Below are 12,818 nucleotides of genomic sequence, written 5' to 3'. Positions count from 1 at the left end.
TACTTCGTCTATCTAGAGCTTACATTCAAAGAAGTCAAGTGGCTTGTTAACATGACTGGGGTGTGTTGTCTCTGTGTCTTCCTACTTTGTTGGGTCTCATGCTATCTGCTGCCAGCGGTTTAAGACACAAAACACACACAGGTCTCTCCTCTGTCCCCACCATCCCCACCATGAATCCAAGCGCAACATAGGCTGCTTTATGTTTTCCTTTCGGCTGGCTTTTTGGTTGATTAGACTAATAGTGCTGAATCGCCTGCTTTTTTTGTGGTCCATGTAACAAATGTATCCATTGACGTTATTATGCTCACTACATACAGTACGCTACTGACCCGGTTTTTGACATTGGTAAAGTTAGTTTGATATTCGCATCTTCGAATTTAATAGCTGCGTAAATAAACCTGCAAATAAGATACCCACATATATTTTCTCTCTACATTGTCTTTAAGCTACATCCGCCTTAAATTATACATGTTTAAAAGCATAAACACCATTATTCTCTACGGCGCAACGAATGATTTAGGGATCATCGCAAAATGCCGCACACCAACAAAAAGCATAGAACGATATTGATCTTCCCTTTTGTTCAGCGCCTGAAGGATCAAAAAGCAACTTTGTTGCCACACTGGAAACTAGAAATGCCAGACTAGTACTGCCTGATAAAATAGTAATTTTTAACAAAAATACAGAAACATCAGCATACACATTGGAATAAATGAAAACATAATACCGAATGTTACCTTATATATTGTTCCTTTGCAATTAACATGCCGACGTTAAACCGTTATTGTTGCACTATGGCTCCACTTTTTCTCTGATGTTATTTTAATTTACTTTTAGTTTCAAATGTCCGATCTTTATTGTCAATAAAGAAAAGCATGAATTAAAATAGGTACTTTCCTGTTATTTTTCACTAATTCCCTCCCATTCATTGTGCTCCACCGGTCATGTCTGTATTCCCCACTAGTGGGGCGCGCCCCACACTTTGAGAACTACGGCGTTACGTGACTAACCTTCAATGTCTGATGAGGTTTGTGGTGTTAAAATGCTTTGTGTGCCTTCCGCCTAGTTGAATTGGCTTGTTACATCTGATCGCCTTTTCTATATCAGCCATTATAGAGACTGCCGATCAAACTTCCCAAAGCAATTACTGTCAGATTATGAACGGGCGACCGATCAATCGGAGTACCCCTTATATATAAAAAAATATATATATATAATATATGGAATTTGTGAAATATAAAGTATTTATGTTCTGGATAAAAAACTTGGGTGACAAACTTGGGTGTGCAGAGCAGGAAAACTTATTAAAAAGGATGACGTAAACCTATGGTAATATACTTACATGCACATAAATTTTAATTTGCTTTCAATTGACAGTCTTGAAAAAACAGAACCTTCAAAGAAGCGTTTGTACTGTGTGCTTAAACTGATTGTTGAATAGTTATCGACTCTCATCACTAATTGTAGCTGTATTTAGTCTTATAGCAGTAAAATTTACGTGTTTTAAAAATAATTATACCTTTGGTTCTACATGAAATATCCTGGAACCCAAACCCAGTTTGATGCCAGGGCCCTCCCCCTGTCAACACACACAACACAACATCCGTATACAGAGTTGGTCTTTTAAAATTGGTCATTAACCAATATTTTGTTTTCCTGGCACGGATCTGCTCAAGTTCCAAGGGGAATAGTTAATAGTTAACTTATAGTCCTTAATGTTTTTTTTTTTTGTGTAAATGTGTGTGCCATTTTTGTCAGACAACTTGAAGATTTGTTGAAGACACAAACAGTATAGCAGACATCACTAATTGGTGGACTGACGTTCGGATCTTGACCAAGTTATGGTTCTAACTGAACCCTGATATTTTTTTGATTATCATTTATCTAGCATGTTTTCTTTAAATGAGGGCACCTATATGCATCGCTCAACAAAGACAACCAATGCCATAGTTTACTGTGTATGTACCAAATATAGGTGTATAGCACCTTCATCATTCTTGTACGAAGGAACCTAAAGGGACTAGTTCCATCTTGTCCTATAACTGGAAATATGTTCTGAAACCATGTCGATAATAAAAAAAGACACGGACATCGTACCTGTAAAGTACCTGAACTGAGACCCCAGAATTACCAGAGTCCATTCACATTCATTTATAGCCCAGCAGCCTGCTAATAATGATTGATTAAAGCTTGTTGTTTGTATTCCGTACAAACACAAGCAAATACACAATGCCATCAAAGTTTAAATTGTTCACATTTAACATAGTTACTGAAAAGTGACAATTAATGTTATTGAAATGCTATAGACTTACGATGACTGCATATATCGAGATCTGAATCCCAACACAAACATGAGATTTGGACCTTTTTCCTCAGAGAAAGCATATTGTGCTATGCTTCAAGAGAGCATAGCACAGTAAGAAGTGTTAACTAGAAAAGTAAACCTGGAGAAGTGCTTTCAATCTGTTCTATCCATACTTTTTCACCCTAAACTCCAGAGAGAACTGGATTATCTGGTGTTGGTGGAAAGAAGTTTCCTCCAATTACAACAGTTGTAATATTGCAACTTTTATGCCTTTTGCAGTTTAACTATTAACAAAATTTTCACAGGTTACTTTTCACAGAGACCAATTTTTTAACCAAAGTTGCACATGGTTGATTTCTGTTTTTTGTAACTGCATTTCCATCAGATTCCCATTCAAACAGGTGACTATTTTCTTCCTGTGGATCCAAGTATGCCCAGTTTTGTTTTTTTTTTTTTGTTTTTTTTGTCATGTTTCTATGGGTCGTAGAATCAGCAATTACTTTTGGTTGCAGGGACGAGATTCACAAGGATGCAGTCACCATCTTATAAGAAGGTGAAAAGTAGTGATTAATATTAATCATAAGATGCAGTAAATTGATCAGGTCTAAAAGTAGTGCCAAACCACAAGAAGTGAACCAGAATGGTCTTGGAGAGCATAGACATTAATACACTAGTAGATGCTGCTTTGACAGCTATGTCTTAGCTTACAAGGCTATGCCACTATGGCAGATCAAATTTTTGTATATATAAACAACTAGGGATGCACCGAAATGAAAATTCTGGGCCGAAAACGAAACCGAAATTTTTGGATGCACTTGGCCGAAAACCGATACCGAAACCGAAAATGGCTTCATTAAAAAACATGTTTAAAATATTTTCTTTTTGTTTGTATTAAAAAAAACTACAAATTAATTAAAATTATTGCAACTTTGCTGTCCTCATCTGAAACTTCGAAGTGCTTCCGAACCGCCGACATACTCCGTGTTTGATGCGTAATGACAGCGCGAACGAGACGGGAGGATGGGAGAGGCGTGGCGACAATTTCGGCTTTTATTTTCGGCGCTTTCTTACGTTTCGGCCGAAACCGATAATGCTATTTCGGCCGAAAATTTTCGGCGGCCGAAATTTCGGTGCATCCCTATAAACAACCATAACATTTCTCAAATTAGTTCTATGGGGGTTTTTATATTTAGGGCTTCTATTATTTATAAGTCCAGGGTGAATGGGTTCAGATGATTTTTATTTTTTATTTTTTAAGATGTTGGGAGCTCGTTCAGGAATTGACATAAATATTATTTTTGGCGGTTATACATTTTATACAAGGTCTTGTGTTTGTGTAATGTTTAATAATTAAATATACAAAATATAAAATAAAAATAAAAATAGACTAACACAAAAAACATAGACATGTATATTTTACATCTGCCAAATATATACAGTGGAACCTTGGATTACAAGCATAATTCCTTCTGGAAGTGGGCTCATATTCCAAAACACTCGTAAACCAAATAAAAATTTTAAAAACACACTAACGGAATCCCTGCTGTAAAGTAAAAATAAAACATATTAACCTGCATTTTACCTTTGAAAAGAATCATGTTTCTGTGTAGAGCAGAGAGAAAGAGTATGTGTGTGTCTGTGAAGTTGAAAGTAGGAAGGGTCTGTGTATGTGTGTGGCACTTGAGTAGAAAGAAAATGTTTTCTTAATGTCTAAGACCCAGCAGGGGGGACGATTACCCGATTACGGATTTCTCTGCCTCCGCCATGTATCTTTCCTTTTCTTTCACTTGTTTTATTTTTGCTCCGCCCTGTCTATGAGGCGCCAAACTCTGCTAGCATCATGCGCAAGACCGGGTTTGTTCACTTTGTACTGTAATTGTTAAAAAAAAACTCAAATTATACCAAACCCCATTAGGTTTTCATGTTTTAATATTACATTTTATATTTCTTAACCTATTCCCAGCCAGTGCCGGTCCCAAGCCCGGATACAATGGGAGGGTTGCATCAGGAAGGCCATCCGGCGTAAAACCTGTGCCAAGTTGTAGACGCACTGGATATTGTGCTGTGGTGACCCCTTGCCGGGAGCAGCCGAAAGACCAACTAAACTAAACTATATTTTTTAACCTAATTTTACTTGTTTCAGCCATCTCCTTAGTTGTTTTTAGTCTTAGTTGTCCCTTGTCAGATCCAGTTCTAGCATGGCGGTCATTGGATAGAATTAAATAACTTGCTGCCACCTGAACAAAATGAATTACGACAGTAATCATTCAATGGAAAGCTCTTAACTATTTGTTTAAATAAACTTCATTAGGTAAACCTGTTTATCTGCATTGGCAGCAACTCATTTAGGCATGTAGACATAGTCAAGACAATTTGCTAGAGTTCTGATCATCAGAACGGAAAACAAGGATGACTTTGAATGTGGCATGGTTGTGGCAAAACTGCTCATCTACTGGGATTTCATTTATTTTCATGTTGATTGTGCTGTTATGCTGTGGGGATATTTTCTTGGCCTCTTAGTACCAGCTGAGGATCATTTAAATGCTGTAGTCTACATGAGTATTATTGCTGGTTGTGTCCATCCCGTTATCCTGCTACATGTTAACATGCCATGCTACAAAGCTAAAATTATTTTACACTAGTTTATTAAACATGACACTGCCTTCACTGTTCGCAAATGTCCTCCACAGTCACCCGATGTCAATCAGTAGCCTTTGGGATGCGTTGGAACATCATATTTAGGCTGACAAATCTGCTGCAATTGTGATGCTATTATGTCAATAAGAACAAAAATCACCATTGAATGTTTTCAGCACCTTGTTGAATCTATGCCATGAAGAATTGAGGCACTGTTGATAAGACTGTTGATAATGGAGGCATGGAGGGTCCAAAGGGTAAAGGTGTGGTAAGGTGTGGTGTGACAGTTATGAACCAATAGTGTATTCTAATGGTGCCAGACATGTATAGTTGAGAGAGATACTGTATATCAGTGCAATTTCTGTACATATAATTGTGAAAGTATTGCAAACAGTGAGAAAAAAAATAATATTGTAAGTACTCCAAATGAGTAAATAAAATATCAATGTTGCACATTTAACAACGTTAGCAAGTTTATTTTTCTGTCATTGTAGCCTTTCCTGTATGTAAATTATTGTATTATCAATTAATTACCTGTATGTAAGGTCACACAGGTCATTTTCTTTATATACCCTATAATGATGAGTATTATTGAGAAGACATGGCAAGTTCAAGTCAAGAAATGAGTTGATTGCAGACGGTTTGCTTTTCCTTAATTTTAAAATGTATTAAAATAGCAAGCATGTAGTACATTTTATAAATAATTTGGAATTTGTGTGTGATATAAAGTGAGATATAGCTTAGTAGTAAAACATTATGCATCTAAATAGTAACATAATAGCATCTAAATGCTACACTAATAAGGCGTAGTATGTGTATTTTATTAACAGCTTTTGACATAAGTAGATACTGTAGACAGACTTGGTTAGGTACAAGGTGTAGATCATAAACTCTTGAATATAAGAACCTCTCAGTGAAATCGGTTGAGAAATGTAAATGTTTTAGTGCTTTTTATCCAAAGAACGCAGAGGTACCTCATTTACATGTATTTGTTTACAAGCCAGTCTTGCTCACAACAATATGGCTGATATTGGCAGCAAAGGTCTGAGAGCTCCAGAGAAACTATAGTGAAGGAGGACTGAGCCCACATCAGTGCTAAAGTGACCTGGAAAGAGACCCTGAACAGAAGTCTGGTTCAGTTAAAAAGTACTGTATATATAAAAAAAAAACAACAAAAAAAAAAAACATGTTTTTATTCAGGGACTTAAAAAACTAGCCTAACAGAAAAGATACTGAGGCTGCGTTCTGTTCCACAGTGCACTTTAAAGGATGCTTCCTTCTCCATGTTCAGGGAATGTTGGTTACTGTAAGGGAATTTCCCTCTGCAAAATTCCACAATTTGGAACACGCTGCACGTTACGTTACCAGCGCAGACGTCCCTTCCTCCCTGCGGATACAAGTTGCTGCTGAGGAAATTTCACACTGCCTAAATTAAATATTGCTTATTTATTAATACAAAACCCAATACCATTATAAAATGTATAATATTGAAATGTGTATAACTCATGAATAAATTTTGATTTGCAGTTTGTACAAAGAAATTATTGAGTTTTTTCTTCTACAGATTACTAGCCTATATAATAGTAAGGATTTACGATTAAATTAAAATTTGTCTGTCATCCTTGATGAAAATTATAATAAACATCTAAATTTTAATCATTTTAATTTAAGCTCTAGCGAGACACAAGGACATGAAAATTGAAAATTGAATAAAGTGAAGACCCATTGTTCACTTGTTCTACAGTTTACAATTGTTTACAGTTCCCTTTGAACTGAGCAGTTTCGCTCCCTGCGGTTTGGAATCGCATTTAACACGTCTGAACACCCTGTGCAGTATATTTCACAAGACACTTCCAAGTTGAACGGAATGCAGCCTCAGTTCTTTTTGTGTTCACATTTGAGGTCAGTTGGAAGGGGACTTTGGTGTCTTTCTTGTCCACATTAGCTCCGAGGTGGTCTCAGTCCCCTTTCTGTTCATACTGTAGGTCCCCTGAAGCTCTCAGACCTTTTCTGCTTTGGAAGTTTGGCCCAGAAGCCATGCTTATTTTTACTGCCTATGTTGCCACCATACAGGCAAGATTGCCCTGTAAACAAATAAGTAAAAGGGGAACTGTGTTTTCTTATGTGTTGTTTCTGTGTTAAATAACTCTTCTTTCTTTCTTGTTGGCATGATAACATTTACATTTCTCACCTGACTGCAATAAGGACTTTTTTTAAATAAAAGGATTTATAATCTTTATATGTTAATACTCATCCTGCATCCTGTTGTATTCATAAGCTATTATTGAATATAACAAATTCTATACTGCTGTACTGCACTAAAAATATGCTATAGTACTCAACTATATTATCTATTCTGTATTATATTTTTATTTGTATGCCTAGGTTTTGTTTTTTCCCATACGAATCTATACTTTTAAAATGGTACCTGACCTTTTTTTTTTATTTTTTTTTTATATATTGTTTATTTTTAACTAAATAAACAATATATTAAAAGTTTAAGATGTATAATATACACTCACCAAAAGGATTATTAGGAACACCTGTTCAATTTCTCATTAATGCAGTTATATAATCAACCAATCACATGGCAGTTGCTTTAATGCATTTAGGGGTGTGGTCCTGGTCAAGACAATCTCCTGAACTCCAAACTGAATGTCAGAATGGGAAAGAAAGGTTATTTAAGCAGTTTTGAGCGTGGCATGGTTGGTGCCAGACAGACCGGTCTGAGTTTTTCACAATCTGCTCAGTTACTGGGGTTTTTCACGCACAACCATTTCTAGGGTTTACAAATAATGGTGTGAAAAGAGAACAACATCCAGTATGCGGCAGTCCTGTGGGCGAAAATGCCTTGTTGATGCTAGAGATCAGAGGAGAATGGGCCGACTGATTCAAGCTGATGGAAGAGCAACTTTGACTGAAATAACCACTTTTTATTGACTGAGGTATGCAGCAAAGCATTTGTGAAGCCATAACACGCACAACCTTGAGGCAAAAGAGGCTACAATTTGCACAAGCTCACCAAAATTGGACAGTTAAAGACTGGAAAAATAGTGCCTGGTCTGATGAGTCTTGATTTCTGTTGAGACATTCATGTAAAAAAGTTAGAATTTGGCGTAAACAGAATGAGAACATGGATCCATCATGCCTTGTTACCACTGTGCAGGCTGGTGGTGGTGGTGTAATGGTGTGGGGGATGTTTTCTTGGCACACTTTAGGCCCCTTAGTGCCAGTTGGGCATCGTTTAAATGCCACGGGCTACCTGAGCATTGTTTCTGACCATGTCCATCCCTTTATGACCACCATGTACCCATCCTCTGATGGCTACTTCCAGCAGGATAATGCACCATGTCACAATGCTCAAATCATTTTAAAATGGTTTCTTGAACATGACAATGAGTTCACTGTACCTCAACCAGATCTCAACACAATAGAGCATCTTTGGGATGTGGTGGAACGGGAGCTTTATGCCCTGGTTGTGCATCCCACAAATCTTCATCAACTGCAAGATGCTATCCTATCAATATGGGCCAACATTTCTAAAGAATGCTTTCAGCACCTTGTTGAATCAATGCCACATAGAATTAAGGCAGTTCTGAAGGCGAAAGGGGGTCAAACAACGTATTAGTATGGTGTTCCTAATAATCCTTTAGGTGAGTGTAAGTAAATACAAATAACCCAACTACAATAATTAAACCACAATAACAGCAATACTTGGTATTCTTGGTATGCTACAAACCAGCTTCAAATTTTAGCAATTCATTTGCACAAATATGACCAGTTTTCCCTATCTGGCAAAATACCACACCTCTCCTCACTTAGCTAGGATTAGTCTGACTCTACTTTTAACTTCATCCTGTGTGTCCTCAAATGTTTCATTAGGTTTGACATGTTTCCCCTTTGACATGCAACAAATATTTTTCAACAATTGTGTGTAGTGTCAAAATCCTTTGTTGTAAAATCCAGCCACACTTTAGAATGTTTAGCTTTAGGCATTTTAATTTACAGTCTATAGTTATATAGCGCCACTCAGCGGTAAAAGCCAGCAAATGCATAAATCCAAATGCTGCTGCCGTGAGGCGTGGTGGTAAAACCATTATTCCGGTTGACTAATGCTAATGCAACCTGCTGCACTCGGAACGTGCAGTGTAATTCAACGGATGCAAGTAGTTTTAACTGCATTTACACGGATGGTCTCGCTTTACTACAAACATTAGTTAGATTAGCTTTTTGTCTTACGTCCACAGGAATTTTCTAATGGAAAAATTATTCACATGCAGTGAGTGCGATGATGCTTCTTGCGTCTGTTTCAGAGTACGAATATATCAAACGATTGATCAGGCATTTAAGTGGCACCGAAGTGAAGCACCGAAATATGTCATGTCAACGTCCAGACCTCGATTGGCGAATGCCCAAAAACCTAATCGAACTGAAACATTGTTTTAAAGAAGAATAGTCCAAAATTCCTTCATAATAATTTGAGAGACTGATAAAGTAATACAGGAAACAATTACTTTGTTAATGCTGCTACAATAACATAGAAGTCCACAAACTATTGAATCAATGTATTGTTAGTATTGCACACCCTTTTTTTTTCTTTATTTTTGTTAAATAAATTATAGCAGGGTGAAAAAAAAAAATTTAGTGCAAGGTTATATTTGCCCACTATAAGACCCAATATAATCATATTGTTTTTAAGCATAAAATTTCATATCGTGTGTGTGTGTGTAAAATCAGTGTTTCCCACAGGTCTGAAATTTACTTGCAATGGTATTCACTGGAATGAGCATGTATTAATAAATATATATGAGGTCAGGATTGTGCAATATAGAGTAAAATATCCTAAAAGTGTAAGTATATAAAGTATACATACAGTGTTTCCTTAACATAGTGTGTACTTAAATGGGCTGTCCAAGTATGTTGACACCCGCCCAAGCATATTTGCCCAATATATTTAAAATTCTGTCCTGAAGAACTTTCGTCCTACCGCTTCTGTATCCGTTTATTCTGCTACCTTGTAAAAAGGATAAAAATCCGGTGGCAGTAAAATTAACATGTTTTAAAAGCATTGATAACATTTGATGTCTAAAGCTTCTCTCCTCAACACACCTCGGAAGGACTTTGGTATAAGCATTTTAGACCATGCTGTTTTGCCACACAGGTCCATGCCGCTTAAGTTTTAAGAGTGGGGTTTTACAGAAGAGTCTGTTAATCATGCTCATTTAACTGTTTCTCTGTGGAGCATGAGCGACTGTTAATTTATTTCTTTTTTTTAATCCTTTTTACATGGTAGCAGAATAAAAGGTTACAGAACCGGTAACGTGAAAGTTCTCCTAGACAGAATTTTAAATACTTTGTCAGATATACTTGATGGGTGTCAATATACTTGGGAAGCCTATCCAAGTATGAAGGAAACACTGTATATACATACATACACACACATATATGCAAATTTTTGTAGTGCAACTTTTTTTATGTGGTTTATTGTGCAGCACTAACTAGAATTGAGATAATGGAGTCTAGCCTGCATGGAATGATGCACTAAAGTCATGATGCAAGAGACGTCTCACATTCCAGCCTTCTTCGAGGTTGAGGGTTTTTATATTAACTCCTACATGTATTTCATGTTTTTATTATGGAGAGATGTGCCTTCAATGTTAAGGCTAATAGCAAATTTATTACAAATTTTGGTTACTGTTTTTTTTGTTTATTTATTTGTTTGTTTGTTTGTTTTTGTTTGCTTGTTTCATTTTTTTCCTAATTTATTTTTATAAAGTTTGGTACTGTATCTGTATCCTAACATCTAGGTAGGCGCTACACTAGGTGCTGCCACCTAGTGTGTAAGAAGAGGTAGAGCTCACAAAGAATATTAATAACGAAAAGTTTTATCAGTAAAGAAAACCTCATTTCACCAGTGTTTTATTTTGCAGCATTCAAGACACTGAAATTCTGTCTATAATACTTTATATTTCAATATTAGTTTTATATATCTTTTTAAACATAAAAGGAAGAAGGTCTGTATTTGCTGCCTGCTTATTCTTAAAGCTAATCTTAAAAAAGTATTAAGCATACAACTTTATGTATCTAGAGACAGTGGCTTCAATACCCATTTGTTAGATTATTATTGTTTATATAATATAATGATATACTAGAAATAATTATGGTCCTTCATTTTATTTTCTACATATTTTCCTAAATATTTTCCTTAAAGGGGTCATCCAGACACATTTTTCATTAAATGTTAATATGATCTTTAGGGTCTTAATGAAAAGTTGGTAATATATTTAATTAAAAATTCTCAATGGTTGTGTAAAAAAAACATTACTTTTAACTGGTAAAAACTAGCTCTGTTCTTAGCAACCTGTTTCAGAACATGTTCCTTTAAATGCTTATGATCTCTGCTGAGCCCGCCCCCCCAGTTCTGTGGGGCGTGTCTTCACAACACACGTGGGGTATAGCCACGGGAGTGTAGTCCAGTGCGGGCAATGCTTTGTGGGTAATGCAGTCCAAACTGAAAAACGCTGGAATATAGAGCCTGAGCCTGTTTTCTTAAGTAGTTTTTGGTTTAATTTAAGTACGGAACCTACGCGGAAGTTTGTAATATCGCCTGACAACGCAGAAATTAAAAGAATGGACATGCATCGACTTGATTTGTCTTTCTCTTGACTGCATGGGCATGAATTAACGGGCTGTTACGCTGCTGCGAGCAACAAAAAAAGCGGAGAAGCTTACTGAGAGAGATACGAACACGATGTGTTTACTGATGTGTTTACATGACTTCTTAATCTTCGACAGACATCGTTATAAACCATCTAACGTAACAAAGGTAAGCATAATATAGTTTTCCGACTACGTACACAGTTTGCAACTAGACAATCACCTTAATGCATTGTTTATTATAAACGGGCGATTAGGGATTATATAGAGACGGATGTACATAGAGAAGAAGCCATAACCATGTTCTATGAGAGTATAAGTTAACTTACACTTCGCATTCATCGTGATTATTAAAAAGGCGATCTGCAAAGAGTCATAGAAAAAGGAATTACACTCACCAAGCCTGGTGAAGATGAAGCAGGAACACGAAGTTAGTACAGATCCATTTTTTAGGAGCAGCTTCGTAGCAAAACCTGTTTTATATTGACCCGCGTTTATAAAGCAGTCTGGTGAAAAATGATTAGCGCAAACATGAACGCATTTAGGTAAATCGGCGGAGACGTTAGCTTTAAAAACTAAATTCAGGCACTGTGTCCTCAGCGGCTCAGATGTCGGTAGTGAATGACGACTGCTGTGTTCGCTATTACACCCAACAACTGTACACCACACTCGCTTAGGCGACATTTGCTCCACCGGTGAAAAACAATGGCCGACAGCTTCTTCTCACTCGGGGCGGGTCTTTGCTAAAACACCAGTGTCAATCAACTAGTGTAGGAGCGCCGTGTGCGGTGTGGCGTCACATCGACAGGCATTTGCGATTGGCCTGATTTCAGAAAGGGCATGTTATTGTAATAAATGAAAAGAAAATCACTGGGCGGCTCTTCATCATCGTAGAGTGGTTGTGTATGCACTCTCCTAACATACAGTTTAGTCCAAACAGCTTAAAAAAGTGCATGTTGGCCTGTATGACCCCTTTAATGTCATCTTGAGCAAAAATGTATGCGGGAATTCTCACCCATAGTTCATGCATCAGAAGCAGGGCTAAGGTGGATTTGGAAATTTTATTTTATTATTATTTTTTTAATCCCTTACCTACTACGGTATAATTATGGCTATGTTTTTGGTTGCAATTTTTTAAAATACAATAAGCATGTTATGAAAGCTCTTGGATAATTGAAGGTAGAACTGACTTATTTTAAATAATTTTTTTTTCTGTTTG

At 36.7% G+C, this 12,818-nt stretch overlaps 1 protein-coding gene across 2 annotated transcripts in view; it reads left to right on the top strand.

The window, feature by feature from the left end:
* Positions 1–12,818, top strand: part of mtss1 (MTSS I-BAR domain containing 1) — a 43,158-nt gene that overhangs the window by 5,100 nt on the left and 25,240 nt on the right. The gene's annotated exons all lie outside the window — the stretch shown is intronic.

Source organism: Clarias gariepinus, chromosome 6 (assembly GCF_024256425.1).
Source record: "Clarias gariepinus isolate MV-2021 ecotype Netherlands chromosome 6, CGAR_prim_01v2, whole genome shotgun sequence".
NCBI classification, from domain to species: domain Eukaryota; kingdom Metazoa; phylum Chordata; class Actinopteri; order Siluriformes; family Clariidae; genus Clarias; species Clarias gariepinus.
Note: the sequence above shows the minus strand (reverse complement) of the source record. Positions and strands in the feature narration are given on the sequence as shown.